General features: G+C 36.6%; 1 protein-coding gene across 1 annotated transcript in view; it reads left to right on the top strand.

Annotated features, from left to right (window-relative positions):
- Nucleotides 1-19,756, top strand: part of LOC131677498 (mucin-2) — a 61,766-nt gene that overhangs the window by 27,528 nt on the left and 14,482 nt on the right. The window lies entirely within an intron of this gene.

Genomic DNA, 19,756 nt, shown 5'->3' with positions numbered 1-19,756 from the left:
ATCGGTCACGTCGGGAAGTGACCGGGAACTCTAGTGATATGGGGTAACTCACTCCCTGTCAGAATGTGATCCGCACACCGAAAACTAAATATCAGAATGACAGTCCGCGAATATATAAATGGCCGCAGGGTTTCAAAATCGAATTTATACACGCGAAGTCACATACACGCGACAAACACGTTAACATACGAACGCTTAATCCCTTCGCGATCATCTACGCACACCTATGCCCGTGATAGCGTAAACTTGATAACATTCCGTTAATTATGTGAACGTTTTAGTACTTACGAAGTTACAATCGCGGTCTCAAACGCGAACCCGCAAACGCTTGCGATCATGAATCGGTCACGTCCGGAAATCTTTGGCCTTCATTCTAGCAATTTAGGTCCATATATTCAGTTGGACCAATAAAAAAAATAAAGCACTTATCCACTAGACCACGCGTTCTACGGCGACATGACAGGGAACTCTAATGATATGGAAGAACCCACTTTCTTCTGGAATCTGAACCGTACAAAATTAAGTGTCAGATTCACGGTCTGCGCGCGATCATTCCAGAACACACGCAAATATGCGAAAGGCGCACGGTTATGAAATAGAATTTATACACGCGAAGTTACATACACGTTAGCATACGCGACATACAAACGCACACGCGATCGAGCACGTTAACGTACAAATGTTCGAACCCTTCGCGATGATACACGCGATCGCGAGTCCCTACGCCCGCACATACCTGAACCATAAATGAATATCACATTCAAAATCACGGCCCGCTACAATTGGCCTAAAGCAGTGTTTTAGTGGGCGACATTGCTTGTCTCGTCTGCAAATTGTAGTATGTGATTCTGACGGGGAGCTCTTTCGAGAACTTAGCTCTACAGCTCCAGTAGGACAACTCTCGAAAAAAATTGAACAAAACCTTACAAAAATAATATTTGTCATTAAAATAATCCCTATATTAGTGATAAACTGTCTATCACTGGGAATTTAATTTTAGAAGAATGGTTTCCTACAACCAGAATGGTTGAAAATTGCATGTAAATGCATTTTCCTGGACTCGTACAGTTGCTTCACGTATGCACATATTTTCTGAAGTTCGTATAAAATATTCCGAATTTATAATAAAAACCGAAAGCAATAAGACGCCTCTGAATATTGTAGGGTCTTCGAGAGTTTCTGATAAATTCTTTGAATTTGGTAGCATTTCCTTGAGCGCGATGTCATTAACAATTCTTCACTGAACAGGATTACATATTATCCTTATATTTTTGATCGAAAAACGGATATTTAAATATATTTAAAATGGCGATTTTATTTGAAATATAAATTAAAGGTTATCATAAGCTTATATAAACATTGTTCCGTGTCATACTTTAATTCTTGAACCACCTTAATATGTTGAATACAACATTCACAAAAGAGGTGTTCAGGAAAAAAATGCATTTGTCTAGATCTGTAAGTCATACGGGCGTCCATCGAAGCCGTTAGTCGTGCTTGATCTGAATCTCATCGATTCCATTCAAAACATTGTATCTCCCAGAATGTAATAAATTCAGCACTCACATTTTATGTACATATAATATTCGAAAATCAATTCGCAGTAATCTTTTTATCATTGCTCTAGATCGTACATCTTCAGGGTTGCTAAAATTTTATTTGATTTTCCGGGAAATTCTGTAAACAGGTTACCTTGAAATTAGTAATACTTCTCTAATACTTGTGTGACATATTGTACATACAGTCATGGAAAAGCTTTCGGTCAGACTTTCCTAATTTTGTCAGTTTTACTTTACTGAAGGGAACTGTGAGTTTCTAAAACTTGCAGATAATCCTTGATGTTTGAAAGATTTTTCAGAATTATTTTAAATATTCTTAAAGCTTCGTGAATTTTTCAGAGATTCTAAAGATTTCACTCAGGGTTGAGGATTTTTTGAAGTTCGCAGAATAGACCTTTCTCGTCCGACCTAACCCCCTTTTTTCTTATTTTTATTCAAAAGACTACACATTTTTAAGAATATTGCCGTTGAAATGAGACTATTTGGAGCTATCGTGATTTTTTAATGATTTTTTTTAAATTTGAAAAATGCAAGAATGTTGAGTATTTTTTTTCACCTTTGCAAGAATGGTGGGACTCAAAATGTGTGTTTAGGCAACACTGTTTTGTATATTTTTGCTTGAGTTCCTGGCAACGCGGCAAATGAAGTTATGAGTCGCGGTACAAAGTTCATTGATTATGTAAACAAACTAAAGTGAACCTCTCGGTGGAGAACATTGCATGATAATGTTTAACCTCACTTTTTTGACAGTTCAGAGAGATTGTTTACATAGTCTTGGAATTTTTGTTGATTCGATCATAGTATGAGAAACTTGGTTTGGTTCGCTGCCAAATGTTAACACTTTCCAAACAAGGTCGCTCAGTTGTAATTTTGATTTTTGATTCATTGAAGAAGTAAGGAATTTCTAGCCAAACATTTGAAAAAGGCCTACTGCCAAATGCAAACAAATCGAATTTTCATGTTCTCTATTAAAATCCTGGGACAAAACCTGTGGATAGATGTTTTCTTTTTCATTTTTTCTGTTCATTTGATCTCTTGTCTTGCATAGCCACTCTTTCTTCCTCACATATTTTAAATGGACTGGCTACATTTGACAGTTCCCCCTCACTGCATTTGACGGTTCCCTTTGGCTGCATTTGACAGCTCCCCCTGGCTGCAATTGACATTAGGTTTTTTCGTATCCACACGTCACGTCCCAGTTAAAAACTATCCATCTGACCATGTGCATAAACATAACGCAACAATGGATTATGAAGAATTTTGATAATGATTTTATAACAAATTATAAAAGAGCCCGGCTGATATAAAAGTCCTAACTAGCAATACACATATTATAAAATGATTATAAAGGATTATTGTAACTGATTCCAAAAGGATTATAAAGGCAGTGAAATACGTGCACAATGAATTAAGGGGAGTGTCTGATGTAAACAATTTGCGCAATCAAACTAAATAAAACAGTATTAAATTTTTAAATAGAATTATAATGAATTCGACCAAAACTTCTTTTACCTTTTTCTCAAGGTTTACGTTTGGCAGTGACCCTTTTCAAATGTTTGGGTAGAATTTAGATTATTTTATCGTTTTATGTTCACAATGTTAGTCGCAGAGCATTTTGGTGATCTATGGCAATTGATGACCTTTACACCCCATACTAGGTCCGCTCCTGTTGCAGTTGTTTTGCCCCGTCCGGCACCGAGTCAACCGATGTCCAGCCTGCACCGCACTCGTCTGTCGCTATGCCAATGGCAGGTACTTGGATTGAAGGCTAAAATGTCAGCTACGGCTGGTGGTGTTGCTGCAATCGGTTTGCCTTCGGCCATGTTGGACATTCGGCTAACGGGACTATTCAGCGATTCCCATTCGAAGGAAGCAGCGCCAGTAGCAGACTGCTTCGGTTCAACAATACGCTCCGGTATCGGACGCAGCTAACACTCCGGCAGGACGAAGGTTTCAATGAGGGGCTCAGGCATAAGTAGCAGAGTCCTTGTACTTACTGCTTGTCGAGTGAACAATTCCGACGAAACCACTGCCGCTCTCGCCAAGTTTGATCACCGTGATTAGTGCGACGTCAGCGGTATAGTGCCAGGAATAGTCGAGGAGAGTGCCAGGACTGACTTGCCGAGAGCTACAAGATTAAATAGCAGGGCGTTTTTAAAGTGACCGTAGTATAACGTAGAGGCTTTAGGCAGATGATTTATTCAGCAGAATAAGATAGCAAAATTACCCAAAACATAAGAGCTGGCTGCCGAAGTGAATCATCCACACACATCGTCACCTGCAGAGGCAAGCAATATTGGAATGCAGCGAAATTCCTCACAATGAATTGAACTCGTTAGATAAAATTCCAGGAAGTACAATTTTCATAGAATAATTTAATCGACCGAAATTGTAGTCCTCAGTCGAGAGAGAGAGACTGATAGAGTAGCAGCAGCTAGGAATTTTCTTTCGAAAGCTAGCAGCGGTTTCGCGTATCCTGCGCTAAGTAGAGAGCGTTAGGACAGATCTGACCAACGGTTCCGTCCGGTACCACCATAACACACGGCACCGGCGATACATATATTCACAACATACTAATTACTTATCCTTCAGAAAAAGTAAATAAATTGACTATGAAATCTATCATTCGCTGCCTAGTTATTTTGTGCCAATTTGAACAAGACAGCAGTTGCAGATAGCTTTATTGCGGTGCCAAAATTAATGCAACTCGGGATATAATATAAATTTACATATAATTTCTCCTCCCTGATATTCTACCAGAATATATAATGCTCTGCATTATTATCACTCCAATCAAATCCTTCTTACTCCTTGTCGTCAGTGCCGAGCGCTATTTTGCATTTTCCGGCTAAATCAACGACAATGCGATAATCGACGAAACTTTTACTGTAATGGAACTTGAAACCGAATAATAAATGATTGTTCCATTCGAAAGCGATAACCTTGTTGTCCTCATGTTTGCAGCTATCATACGCTGGTAGGCATTCTGACCAATGGAAACGTTCTTCGATATGAGCATTGAACGATCAAAATCATTTCAACAACTTATCATCGACCGAATTCGTTACCTATAAAGTTAAGGAATTAACCCACGAGCAAACAAACAAATGTGTACAAATCCTTATCCATCATCCAGAAAGCAATCGTTTTATAGCCCAATACTTGATCTTGCGATTCATGTATGTATGAACCACAGTCTATAGAGAACAGTTGCGCAAAGAGTGAAGTCAAAAAAAGCCTACCTATCGAGCACAATTGGAATCCATCTCTAATACCTCTGCAGCAAAGTTGGATTCTAATTTTGCTCGATAGGTAGACTTTTTTCGGCTTCACTTTCTGCACACTCTTTGCGTACCTTTATACTAGGGCCTTTAGTATGAACCAGGTTACCATTGTTCCAATCCTCATCCCTCTTGAGTTGATATTCTTTCAAAGAGCATCGAAATTATTCAAGTAATGTAAATTTTAAAAGTCCGTGTAAACAAGTCTTAGGTAAACAAGCACACCGAAACTGTCAGAAAAGTGAGGTTATACATTTTCATACAATGCTCTATATTTTTGACAGGTATATGAATGAATCATTTCAGCATCAGTGATTCCAGGTCTATTTAAACAATAGCCTGCAGTAAAAATATAAAAGTCTGCAGATTGCTACAAAAATCTTCAATAAATGCGACGTAGAAATGTAGTATGTATATAATTTAAATGATCAAAAATGTTGAAGGCTGGTGTATAAATTGGCTGGCATAGGCTTTGTTCTGCTAAATATTTGTAATCTGCAAAACATCTGCAGTGAAAATGCAAAATCTGCAGATTTACTAATATATATGCAGATCTGGCATTCTTTTAGTATTCCCCACAGGAAATTCATCCAAATGGTGTAAAAATACGGGGAAACAAGGCAAGATAGGTATTCAGAATATGGGGTTAAATGAGCAGCTTGCACTATTTTTGATTTTTTCAATAGTTAGAGGTACCAAATCATCGCGGCAATAGGAAGTAACGAATTGGGGATAAAAAAGGAAGCATCCTATCATATAAAATTTTTTGACGAGAAAGGTCTATTGTCCCGAGTTTGGTTAAATATGCGTGAACATCGTAAACACTCTGCTGTTTATAGAAATTGTTTGAGTGCGGAAAATTTCTTTGAAGTTTGAAGTAACTTCCTAAATTTTATACAACACCCGAAGTGTTATCCTTAAAGATAATTGAGATTCTCTGAAGTTTGACAAAAAAAAACTATTAATGATCAGAGGTTAGTTCAAATTGTCTTAAGTTCTAAGGATCTCCTTGTAAGTTAGCAAGCTCCCGAAAGACTTTCAAGATACTTATAGAAAGTCCTTCAAGCTTGTAGGATTCTTTTCATACTTGATAAATTTTCATGATGAATATATGGTTTACCTAAACTTTGGAGTTTGCAGAACTAATCTGAGTAGCACAGAACTTTTGACAACCTTTTTAAAGTATGCAGAAGTAACATGAAACCAGTGAGCCTTTAATAAAATCAAAAGGTGTCGCTTTTGTAGAAGTTTACAAAATCAAACGAAAAAAAAACTGTTGGTAGGAGTACCTAATATCGAGGTAAAATGTACGTACTATCGAGGGTACGTACTACCAAAGGTACGGACTATCGAGGTATACCTGTAGATAATTAACGTAGTTTAAGACTTTAAAACTACATTTTTTTCAAATTGAGGAGCAAGAAACGCGAAAAACATTTTTGCATAAAGTTAAATTCTTTCTTCGCAGTGCTAGAAGCTGTTCAATATTTATCTTCCAATCGTCATTGCATTTCCCCTAGAATATTTACTTTAGTCAAATTGAGTGGAAAACGTAGTCGAAGACAGTCTAAATTGATTGGTTTTATCAGTTTTCAACAATATTACAAAATAATGAAAATATATTTTAAAAATCATGTTTCGTCGACAACGTGAACTGTCTCTGGCAGCACTGGTCCAGCGGAATCCAGTCAGACTAATTGCAATAACTTCAGTTCTATGAAAATTACTTATAACTATTAGAACCTAAATGAAAGGTAATATTCGCGTTTATGAGCCTTGCTAATTTTTATGAGCAAATATTGCATAAATTGAAAGTTAACTGTTTAAAAACGTTGTTTGCAACCACCATGACCATGAGGGAGTTAAAAAAATTTCGCTGATTTTTTGGTATTCTTTAATTTTTACATTGCTTTAAGACGCAAACAATATCATGCATACGATTATATCCAGCCCCCTGGCAACCCTATACCATCATATGGAGTTTGACAGCGATCTACATATATGGGGCGTTATAGCTATAAAGCCCCAAACAAAGAATTATGTTCAGCACTATACACGATATTCAAGCATTCCACACGACGTTATGCATCTTGTGGGATGATTTAACACCATATTATCCAGAAAAACAACATTTAGTAACTAATTACAGCTTTTAATCATTCAATTCAAAATTAATGTTTTGATTTTCATGGCAGTGATGCTGGCTGTACAGAAACGTCGTCCTTGACAGGGGGCTGATTATATCCAATTCACAAGTGTTGCATGTAGTATTTTTCCAAAAATTGTAAAGGGAAAGGGTAAATTAGTTTGGAATTTGGTTTGGTCCCAAACGCATAGCTCTAGCGAACGGGCGACGGCTATCCATACATTGTTTGCATTTTGACGCGGTTGGGGCGCGAAGTGGAAGTTTATGGGTAACGCGAAAGAGTAAAATAGAACGAGTTTAGATGAAAGCTCGTATACTCGCAGACATCCATGCATAAATAATCTCATGTTGGCACCCATCATTTGTTACCCGTATTTACCTACTCGTTTCCTCTGTGATATTTTTCCAGGCTAACGAAAGCGTTAGGGAAAAATTCGATAGGCTACAAAGCAAGGACATAATAAATGGAAGGGGATTTTACTACTTGTTAGCGGTGTACGTGCAACGGCCATTAAATTTGAATATTACCTCTTAAAATCTTTGTACCTAAAGTTTGTCAACTTTATTTACGCGAATGATTTTGAATATGGTCTCACTACACACAAGCTGTGGTAGTACTAAAGGGGAAATTGGTTGGTTGGTTGTCATTGTCGTAAATCATATGTATTCCGTTAAAGATAATTCATTGAGGAACGATGATGCATAACTTTGCTTCTTATTATTCCGACCTATTTGCTTCCCAGAGAGATGGGGCGCTTAAAAGTTATTAGTCATTTAAAAAGATACTAATACTCGACCTATCGAAATACATGGGAATCCTAGAATAAGCCAACATAAATCCACGTGCTCGGGAATCCCGGTAAATACGCACAACCCAAAATTTCCAGGAAATGAAATGTGACTAAGTCAACAATGGTCAGTTCATCTTAAATTTAAAGATTACACTATCTCCAGAATTGGTGAAATTTATTGCGAACTTTCTCATTTCAGCAAAATATTGAAAATAGTAGCCGCGCAATTTGTTGAACACTTGGTAATTAGGTATACAGTTCAGCGTTAAGATAGAATGGCAAACAAAGATGTTTTTGTTGGACTTGACTGAATAGGTTCACAACTGTTATTGATATTCGCATACCTGCTACTACAGTAAGGACCCGTTTTTATCAGCCCCTTGGTGAATTTTGGGATGATAAAACGGGGACATTGATAAAATCGGGACATATATTTTTCTTTCTTTTTAAAAAACCGAAGCTCTTAAAATATTCTTCTTTAGTCCCTAGATATAGCCTCATAACGTTTCTTGATTATTTAGCTTAAGCTTCCCAAAGGGGGTCTGACAGCACAAAATAAAAAAAAAATAAAAAAAAAATGCGTATTTTGAATCTCTAAGGTAAGAAACATATGTACAAGAAAGGATTTGCTTGAATTTAATTTGGTCCGTCTGCTAGAGCCCATCAAACTACCAACTATCAATTTTCATATGAAGCTGATAAAATCGGGTCAAAAGGCTGATAAAATCGAAGGTAGCTAAAATCGGGGGGCTGATAAAATCGGGTGCTGATAAAATCGGGCCTTCACAGTATTGGCCAATACTACAATGATATATGGCACAATCAGTTAAAAAGCGTGTGGATTTTTTTTTCAAATGCATCCAATAATAAAACAATATTCTAACAATGTAACTAAAGAATGCAAACTAAAAAGTTTGAAATTTTTTTTGTTTATTGTACTCCATGCAAACAATAAAATAAATCGGCTTTGATAAGCAAACACTATAGAGAATTTTGATTTCATGTCACGTGATATTCTTGCATTTCGGTTCTGTAGTAGTAGATGATTTTTTACCATTTCCAACCCAGGGAAGCTGAAAACTGCTGAAAAACTGGAAACTGTATAGTAAACTCAAATGCATCGGAGCTTGCAAAACGAGAAACGATTGCGCTTGTAAAAACAGCGTCAACTGTGTTGAATCCTTCGAGCCCCTTTTCCCCAGCTTGCTACACACTGTTTAATAACGAGAAATAGCTACTACTTGTTTGACGCAACCTTGTAGACATGGCAAACCTTGGACAAATTCGCCATAAATTCACAGCAGAGTAGCATGACAACAGTTTCGCCGACTCTGTGTGTGCCGATTGAAAATCAACCGACCATAACTAGTTTGATGGAACCGGACAACACGCGTCGGAAAGCGCGCCTTCCACAACAGCAGTAGCAGTTTGTTCAGGGTGTTGCATTTAGTATAGTGTCCTAATTCGACCATAGGTAGTGCCCATCGTAAGATATTATAAAATAAGCTCGATAGCTAGTTGCTGTTGAAGGTCAGGAGAAATACAGAAAAAATGAAAGTGGCTTGTATGTTTATGAGCTGATGGATTGATAGCTGTCATGCCGAGGTGGGTTTCGTTCACAGAAACGTGACTGAGCGGAATGCTAAAGGTCTACCCGGTCCAGCGCAAATTGCTAAAGTATGCCTATGGGTTAATTAGTACAATAACGTATACGCATTGGACCTATTCTAGAAGCACACAAATTGGATCATCTCATATGGTTTAGTACTGAAACCGAACGAAAATGTTTTGACACTTTTTTGATTTCTATTTGAGTCTTAGGCTGGTTTGAAGATTACAACCCTATGAGCGAATGTTATGTTCCTATTTTTAAATGCTACCATCATATTTACTTTTATTTAAATCCTTAAATTTCTAAAATATTTCTGAACGAAACTATTCTCCAGTCCTAATACCCATTTTCACCGTATTCCGATTGTCATCCTACCCATTTGAAGCCCTCTGGTTAGAGTTCATCGTAAAAATCAGGGTTCTCAAATCACAATTTCGTTTCAGTTAATCTCGTCAACTGATGCTTAGGAACGAAATAACAATATGCAAAAGAACTTAGAATCATTTGAAATAATAGGCATCCTACCTGATAGGGTGCAAATAAACCCCTCAACCTGCCTAAGATTGAACTACGCGAGGCTGTAAAACTGTAAACGAGAAGATTCTCCTGAATTGTAACGTCTGCTTGTTTGTGATGACACTGTGGCATGTACCATAAATACTTTACGATGCACAATTTATAATTAAATCTATAGCCTTTCCTATTACTTGTGCTGTATGGTCTGTTAACGAGAAATAACCGACAACTAATTGTATCGGTATTTTTTCGCTATAAGCCAATAAAGGAGAGAAAATAAACATCACGATAATAAAGATAGTAAACGCAACAACTTTTCATGTACGATCGGATCATTTATTCTTCTACGTGCGCTTTGCACTGTATACTAGTGTGGAGTTGAGAGATAGCAATAATGAAGATGATAGATTCCTTGCAGATCTCACCGACAGGCCTAACGCACGTGCAATTTTCTGTCCAAATTCAGTAATTATTCAATTTATGATTATGTGAATAACGTAGTGTGTTATTCACACTACGTTATTTAAGTTTCAGAAAGAAGATGTGTAAGAAAAATGTAACAAACAGCAGTTCTAAAAAGAATAATGAAAAATATAGAAAACAAGGCGTCGTCGATGAAGTTGTCGTATTTTATTTGACACACAGGTTGTGTTGTAATAATTTTATTTTTAGTACTACCGCACAATTGTTATGTGCCACATACTTATTTTTTTTCTACCGAATCTCAGCTTTTCTACACCTTTTGCAAAAATCTCAACAGCTGAGATTTCAGCAAATATATTTTTTGCTGAGATCTCAGTAAAAGTGACGTTTGATAGCTGAGACTCGGAAAATATATCGCTGAAAATCTGTAAATAGATGTCACTTTACTGAGGTATCAGTTTGCAAAATTGCTGACAACACGGCTGTTGGGAAATAGCCGAGCTGAATTGAGTGTCTAGTCGTATATTTATCTGTATATGTGTTCGTCTTAGTAGTTGTGATAGCTGGATCAGAGAATGGATGCAGAACTGGCGTATATGATAGAATAGTGGGTAATCCTTCCTACGATTCGTTGATCACTTTTTACCGTTGTTCAATTCGTGCATTTGATTCGACTCAGTCGGAAAGATTGGATTTGATAAATTAGGGTGCGATTAATTTGTCGATGCACGTGAATCATCCAATCCCGGTATGCTGCATGAAAAAATTCTAACAGTATGCAATTGTCTTTAATAGTAAATAAGTACCATGTGCTGGCCTTTGGACGAGTTCAAGTAGCTTGATTGCACGTTACATGTGTTCCTTTCTTCTTCTTTATTAGTCTGTTTTGATCAAAGGCGACGCGTGGTTCCACCGTCAACCTGTTCAATATACACACAGAGACCCTGAAAATCTTAATCATATCTAGGACCAATGAAAGATGTTCATCGACGGGTTTTTCTGTACGCAAGAGCTGAGCAAAACAAATTTGTTGTCAAAACCCACCGATGAATTGTCAAACAAACGTCTGGTAGAATGCTTAAAAGAACAAAAAGTACACAGAGAATATATTCGTAAATGTACTACGAATAGGTTTCGTGCGGTAAACTTTCGTAAAATATACGAATTTTTCGTACACGTTTCTATTTTCATTACGAATTTTTGTAACAACCACGAAACGACTTTCGTAGGCTTATTACATTTCATTATTCAAACGAATTGTTTGATAAAATACGCGATCGTCTTTATATTTACGAGCATCTTTCGAACATTTTTTTCCCAAGAATCCCCAATATAAATATGCACCAAAACTTCGAACGAATTCATTTGTAAATCTGCTAAAACTAGATTAGATGATTCCATTTCGTGAACTACCTAAATACATGGCGACTTGATGAACGAAAATTTTCGTAATTTTAAATATTTAGTGTACATTGCACGAAATTCACCATGGAAAACGAGACTACGATAATTTCGTGAATACTTATAAATAATGGTATGATATGAATTAACTTGAAATGTAGAAGCTTATGTTCCACACACCAAGAAATAATCGCCTGTATAAGAAAGATTGAAATATTTGTCAACCAGTTAAAAGTCATCCCTCAATTCTTTCAAATGATATAGAAATTTGAATGTTTCTCATGCAATTCATTGAATTCAGAAAAAAAATTCTCGTAAAATATCGTAGGCATGACATAGGTCGTCAAACGGTGGGATAACAAATTTCTCACAAGTTTCCTATCTCATGCTTCCACGCGAGTCTAAGTCTATTGATGACATTTGGTTCTTAGACCGGCGACGACTGGGTGCAGAGTAGCAGAATGAACGAACAGGTGCGAACAGATCTAGTCGAGAAAACATTGTCGTAAAATTGAATAGTTGATCGGAAATTAGCCCCGATACGACTAATCTGACTAGTATCTATGATCACGGGTCAATACATATTGAAAATTCGCCGCGTCTGTTTTTAATGATCCTAATTTCAAGCTCCGTTATTGCTAACAAGCCCGTGCATCAGGTTAACAATCTTTTAAATTTCCCTTCAGTGTTCGTTATTATCGCTCGTATACTTGTATTCCACAAACAATCCGATATGGAAAATAAGAAATACTTTCCTTGATTTATAACATCTCGCGCTATCTTTGCCTATATCGTCGCTGTTGTGCTATCTTATGACAAACGCCATTTTGGGGTAAACTGAGTTAGATATGCCACATCACTTGTCTAAAAAATCTCTAGACAGTGGCGTTTTCAGAATTTTGACATTCTGCTTGATTACTGAGCTATAGCGAAAAACGTGCTGCGAAATTTTATAATTTTTGCTTCGAATGACCGTGTCTGGGTATTGGCTCAAGTTATCTTGATGTATAAGATGTTTTTATGTGTAAAACTATCTGAGGAACACAATGGCATAATCATTTTTAAAACAAAAATACACTAATTGTGAGAAAAATGCAATTTAAGTTTTAAACTGAAAATATAGCATATTCGGCAACACTGTAACCAAAAATAACTATTTTTTCTAGATTCACTGACTCATTTACTTCAAAATGCATGTCACCGATTGTCTATAGACCAAATGAAATCAAAGATATGAAAAAAAGTTAATAATTGATGATTTTTTTCTATGGAAAATTTTCGATGCACGATTATGACACGCCATACAAATTTTGTCAGCAATACACACCTATGACACGTGTGAGTGCGACTTTTGTTCACATTTATAGTCAAAACTCGCAACTTAGTCAACGGATCTTCGTAATATTTGAGAGATTAATACAGAATAGTTAGAAGCATCGTTTGTCTTCTTTGAATTGTTTATACCATTTATAAGTTTCAAGAAATTCATTCTCAAACTTTAAAAATCGTTTTTCTCGAAATGTGCAAAATGGCGCTTGTCATAAGATAGCACAACAGCGACGATATAATGTGTTATCACTTGGTAGTTTTCAAGCCAATAAATATATCGTAGAGAAGAAGTAGCGAATTCTGTCTAAATACTGTTGCAATCCATAGTGATCCGGCCCATTACGCAGATAAGATTAGCTTTTCTAGGCAATACTCCCACGGTCGGCTGTGTGGAGTTCAAATTGCTTTTGTTTAGGGAACATAGTATGCTCTCGGTAGCCGGCTGCCCAGAGTTTAAAAAGAACCAAAAACTAAACAAAATCTTTTCTTTTTCGAGTGATCGTGCACTCGAAGACTAACTAAACAACCACCTAATTAAATATGCTTTACAGGTCGCATCGCGTGCTTGGAGCGAATCCTAGACCTGATACCCTTCCAAACTACCAACTCCGCGACACCTATGGAAGAGTCTGATGAATCGTCGTCCTTCCGTTAAGTAGGTGGAGCATCAACACTGCCTGTCTACCTTATCCTTTATCCTTCCCCGTGAACGATGGAGATGGGGGCGGCCGGCAATGATGGCTATCATGCTGTTGAGGTTTTAATATGAGTCGGATTGGTATGAATTCCTACTCACCATTTCCTAAGCAACTCTTATTAGATAATCAGCAGTCAAACATGATGAAGTCAGTGTGCAATCCGCCAAAATCATCGTCACAACGCAACGCAACGTAAAATATCGTAGGCATGACATATTGAACATCAACCCGTTCATTATTACAATAAAACGCAAGATCATTCGAACAACCCCTGGTTTGAGTTTACGTCCATTTTACACTCTCACCCAGTCAAACCCATTCCGGAACCGGTTCTGATTTTTGAATGGAGTCAGTATGGATTCCAACTCAAATGCAACAACCGATTCCGACTCAATCGGTTTCGGAATCGGTTGTTGCATTTGAGCTGGAATCTTTACTGACTCCATTCAGGACTCCGAATCAAATTCTGAATGGTTTAACAAGACACTAGACAATTTCTCACCATGTAAATACAAAGAGCAATTTCTTTGGAGCAAAAGTAGACGGTTCATTATTATCGTTGAACCAACGAAATACATACACGCCTAAAACCAATATCCCCCAAATGCAGCAACATTTGTTTAGGCTACCCAAGAAAGCTTTCGACCGCCTGTTATGAACATACGGCGACACACGCTCAAAAATTATAGATCGCTCTCGTTTGCACATAACTCTAACGCCCATATGGATATCGCACCAATGCACGCTGGTTCAATATTTGACTTGAACCGGTGCAAAAGGAAAGAGAAGAAGCCATCGCCCATGACACTCACGCTGCTGTTTCACGCATCGCTCATACAGCTGATCTATTCAGAGCATGTGGTGAGTATGAGATGCGTGCATGTTTAAGGTTGAACTGGTCATGGGAAAACAGAATTTTTTTGAAATTTACTCGTTTGATATTATAGGGTTCATCGTTCGGATCAAATTGTCGAACTTCAAGGTTTAAAGATAATCACTTTCAGTTAAATTAATTTTCGTGCTGCTGCTGTGAATAAAATACATTTGGTAAATTTGCTCGGAACTATGACTTTTTAGTTTAAATATGTTTGATGCGGTCAGATCAAAAATACTTTTTTCACTAATGTATTCTGTACAAATTTCGGAATCATTTCGGAACGGTCACATAGTATACATTCTATGGGAAATAACCTCTACTTTTCCAATATCATGGTCTCGTTCTGCGCCTAGGTGTGCAAAAAGGTTTAAGGATATTTTGAAGCTTTGTTGCTGATATGAAGGCGCATGGTGTTTTGTGTAAAAAAGTTAGACAATCTACAGTAAACCAACACGTTATACAATGGTTTCAAAGTAGTGTTCTTCATTTTTATGAGATTGCTGAAATTGGTGAACAGTAACGAAAAATCTATCATGAAAACGGTATCATATGTATAAGAAAGGTTCAATGACACTGTATGGAAAATGCATCGAATATTTTACGACTTTTGACATCAAAAATGAGCTCAGCACCTCAAAATCAGATTAAATTGTAATTTTCAGCCAAATTAGGTAACATTTGAGGTTTTGTCCGACTTTTGTTTGAAGACCCGCCCGCCACTGTGCGTCGCCTCTGGTTTTGATGTACTTCTAGTAGCATGCTTTTCCACTACTCATGTGTACCAATCAATTTATACGCTTCTGTTTCACTATTCCTTAATTTTTTTATTCGGCATGTTATTTACCCTTTTATTACTATATATTAAATTGAATTCATGCTAACACTCACTAAAACAATGATTTGCATATTCTCTCATATACACAAGGGTACCTCAATTTTTTTTTGATATCCCCAAATTCTCATATTGAGGCAAATATCGAAGTAATTTCAGAGTTCAAATTTCACATCATTTGGTCAATTTTAGACCCGCAATGGGTCAGAAGGTAAATTTAGCAGGATTCACACCTTTTGCTGTAATTAAATGACTCAGCCTAACGATTTGTTAGGCAAAGTTTGTTGTACTTTCTTTCGGTTTAAACAGAAGCTAGGGTGGTTCTAATTTTAGCAATATTTTAAATTGAACTTTTTGACGGTTCGAGATACAGCTTGACAGTCTTCGATGAAGTTGTAGAACAACACATTTTGTACAAATTTGCTGAAGACACACACGCTCTAGCATTTATACTTTCCATGGCACGACGAATCCAAATGCTAGCTTTAGCACAGAGAACAGACGTCCATCTTCAGCATTCAACTTGTGTAAAAATCCCCAACGTTTCGAAGGTAGTTGGGATATCTCCACCAAGGTGCGCTACTGTCGCACAGTGATCACCTTCCATACAAAAGTCGTACAAAACCTCAAAAGTGGCCCGAATTTGATGAAAACTTCACATTAGGGTAATTTTGTGACGCTAAATTCATATTTGATGTTTATTTTTTTGTTTTTTATATCCTCAAAATTTTGGCACTTAGGGTGGTTCGAAAATTCAACATTTACGAATATAAAGTGCACTATTTCCGAAAATTCATTTTCAAAAATTATGTTCGGTGAATTTTTTAGCAGAATACACATTTTTTCAATTGTTGATAATGATAAGACACATCTATAAATTATATTGCGAACCCTGGGTAGTCAAAGGCTACCATGCGTCTCCTTCAGACGTATAATGATAATCAGCTTTTTTCATACCTCGGGGCAAAACAAGATATCCATTTTCGGAAAGTACACTAATTTTCAAGTATAATGAACAACAAGCGATCTTTCCGAACCGTTCCAAAAAAAAGTACAGCCACTTTGAACATTATAACTTTAAACTATTGCTCGATTTATTATTTGTTTTTCATGTCTGAGCGAGAAGAAAAACTTGTATCGGCTAATTCGATTATAAGTTTTTCAGCTATAAGTCCAGCGAATAACCTTTCAAATGAATTCAGTTTGACCCCAATCGGAATCTTAACTTAAAAGATATATTCATTTGAATAACTTAGGTTTGAAAATAGTTTTCCTCAGAATTCATCATCTATTTCACCTTTGAAGTTCTGTAAAAATTGAACTCTCGTCTTCGGGACTTAATATTTTGAGAAGACTCTATTCAACTTGTTAAGAAACAGAGAAAAAGTGTTAAATGTTAAATCACGAAAAATCGAAAATAAAATTTTGAGGTTTTGTCCGGCTAGGCGACACTGTGTGTCGTCATGTTTTTAGTGGTTGAGTTCGACTGAATTGACAGCGGTTATACCTCTACCTAGTCCTACCATTCCGTAACCGATCCAGACTTCTGAGTGGATTCAGTATGAATGCCAGCAGAAATGCATCAACGGATTGAGTCGGAATCGGTTGTTTCCTTCGAGACAGATTCCATACTAAATCAATTCAGGATTTTAAACCGGTTCCGGAATGGAACTGACGGATAGTTGAGAAAGGCTGGTGTAGCGGCGCTTGTGTTTTGACGTATATTCATTCAAGTGTTTTAACATTTTATTAACATATTTGTTCGTTCATGGATGCCTGTTCTCTGTGGCTTTAGGGTGTTCTTTGGAAAAGGGTTTTATTTCTATTACTTTTGTTGTTTTTATTTTACACTAAAGTACCCTTTGGACAACTTGAAGATTATTTTAAGGCACATAATTGGCTTTAAAGCACTAACTACTAAACATTTTTCGTTTCAAAGTCATAAAAAAAACGAACTCTAGTGATATGGAAGATCTCACTCTCTTTTAGCATCTTAGCCGTACACCAAAAATAAAGTATTAGATTGACGGTCCGCGCGCGATTATCCAAGAACACACGCGAATATGCGAAAGGCACACGGTTATAAAACAGAATTTATACACGCGAAGTTACACGTTAGCACACGCGACATACAAACGCACACGCGATCGAACACGTTAACGTACAAATGCTCGAGCTCTTCGCGATGATACACGCGATCGCGAGTCCCTACGCCCTCACATACCTGAACCGTACAATGAATATCACATTCAGAATCACGGCCCGCTACAATTGGCCTAAAGCAGTGTTTTAGTGGGCGACATTGCCTGTCTCGTCTGCAAATTGTAGTATGTGATTCTGACGGGAAGCCCTTTCGAGAACCTAAGTCTACAGCTCCAGTAGGACAACTCTCGAAAAAATATAACTCAAATAGCATTATCTTCGATTAGAGCACATAACATTAAATACCGTTGCTGTCACATGAAATAGCATGCTTTTTAGTGTAGGTCACTAAAAATGGCTAATATTTTTTATATCTGGCAATATTTACTCAAAAATAGTTTATTTCTAGAAAAAAGCATGCATAACTTTCCAATGAAAGAAGCTAGAGGTTCGGTATGTTGAGACAAATTGTTCTTCTTCTAAATATCTGAAAGTATTTCTAAACATATTTTATTGAAAAACAAAACTGCGCAAGTTATATGAAAAAAAAATTTCGAAGCACCCTATTTTTTGGCATACTTCTTGTAAAATGAAAAGTTCACGACCCAGAGCTCCATTTCCTTCGACAAAGTTCACAACACATCAAAACGATAGCTTCTGCTGTTCAAGAGATAGAAGTACTTATTATATCAAAAATAGATTTGTTGAAATCAATTCAATATGTGGTGTCATGAAATAAATTATTCACCTTAAAATAATCTTGAAGTTGTCTGAAAACAGTTTTAAATCAATATCGCGAAAGTAATTTGAATAAAACAGTTTTTCTAAGAAACACTCAGAAGCACCCCAACCTTCGATTTTAAATTTGTGTGAAACGACAAGTATGACAGATAGAGCACATGCCATCAGCAAACTTTTCCATAATTTGTTTTTGCTGCAACTTTGCTGAAGTTCGTTTGGCTTTAGCTATAATGAATAAAAAGTTAATGTTTTATTCTTGGTAAAATTGGAACCACCCTAACTGTTGATTTAACAAAAAGAAGGGGCTCACAATCTACGAAAACTTCTCCAAAGACATAATAAGGCTAGGTTGTTTAGTTTTAGTAAAATCTCAAAATTCCTGCTAAATTTGCATGCTGGACCACTGTGCATTGACACTATGGGAACATACGAGGAAAAAATAAATACTATAACTTTTGAAGTAGCACTCGGAAAAATATAATTCATATCTTTTTTTAAAGAAAAAATTCGTAGCATTTAAATAAAAGTGTCAATTCACACCTTGGTTCGATTCCCAACCCCGCACATAGGCTTAGAAATTTTTCTTAAGAGATTTTTCTTACTCGAAGTAGAGGCAAATAACCTTCAGATTAAAACCTCCAAAAGCAAAAAACTAAGCTCGGAGGAGAACTAGAAGGATAGGTTGAAAAGGTTATCCTAAAAACATTTGATTCTTGTGATGCGCAGTAGGAATCTCAGTTTTATTTAGAAAACTGTGTAAGTTTACTAAGGAGTATGTTTTTATGTAAACACTCTAAAAATCTACTGCTAGTATTTATAACAATTTTACCCCGAAGTCGAAACGAAAATTTTATGACTAATTTAGTTATAAATTTTGTGCTCTTCATGGGCGAAGATTGTTTCAAAAAATTTCTTCTTAGCGGAGAAAAATAGTTATTACCTAAATTTTTCTCCCCAAAGGAGAAATATAGCATAGTCATAGTGTAAAAGTAGTATTATTTCTGTAAGAAGTCTAACGAATCGTTTGCAGATAATTTGAACGACCACACGGAATGAGTGACTCCGTTTACCCCCAATTATCACTATAACCTAGGTTTACAGTTAAATCCTGCTCGACATTTCGAAAAGTAGCTGAATTCAACTAATAGATGTAGTTTTTCGTAGGCAAAAAAGTCTAGGGATTAGTTTTCAAATGGCAAAAGTTACGGAGACCTTGTGCGCAAGAATGCTGCTAGTCTGCCATATTCCTTCCTTCGTTACCCTGAACCGAACCGCTCCCAATGCTCAAACCATGTAACATGTATATGAAACACAGATTTCCGCTTGCCAAAATTGTTACGATCACTAACCTTTCCTTGATCTTAACATTTTGAAAACTTTTATACAAGTTTCTACCAAAAACCGACAT

Source organism: Topomyia yanbarensis, chromosome 1 (genome assembly GCF_030247195.1).
Source record: "Topomyia yanbarensis strain Yona2022 chromosome 1, ASM3024719v1, whole genome shotgun sequence".
Classification (NCBI taxonomy): Eukaryota; Metazoa; Arthropoda; class Insecta; order Diptera; family Culicidae; genus Topomyia; species Topomyia yanbarensis.
The sequence above is the reverse complement of the archived record's forward strand: the minus strand, read 5'-3'. Positions and strand labels throughout refer to the sequence as shown.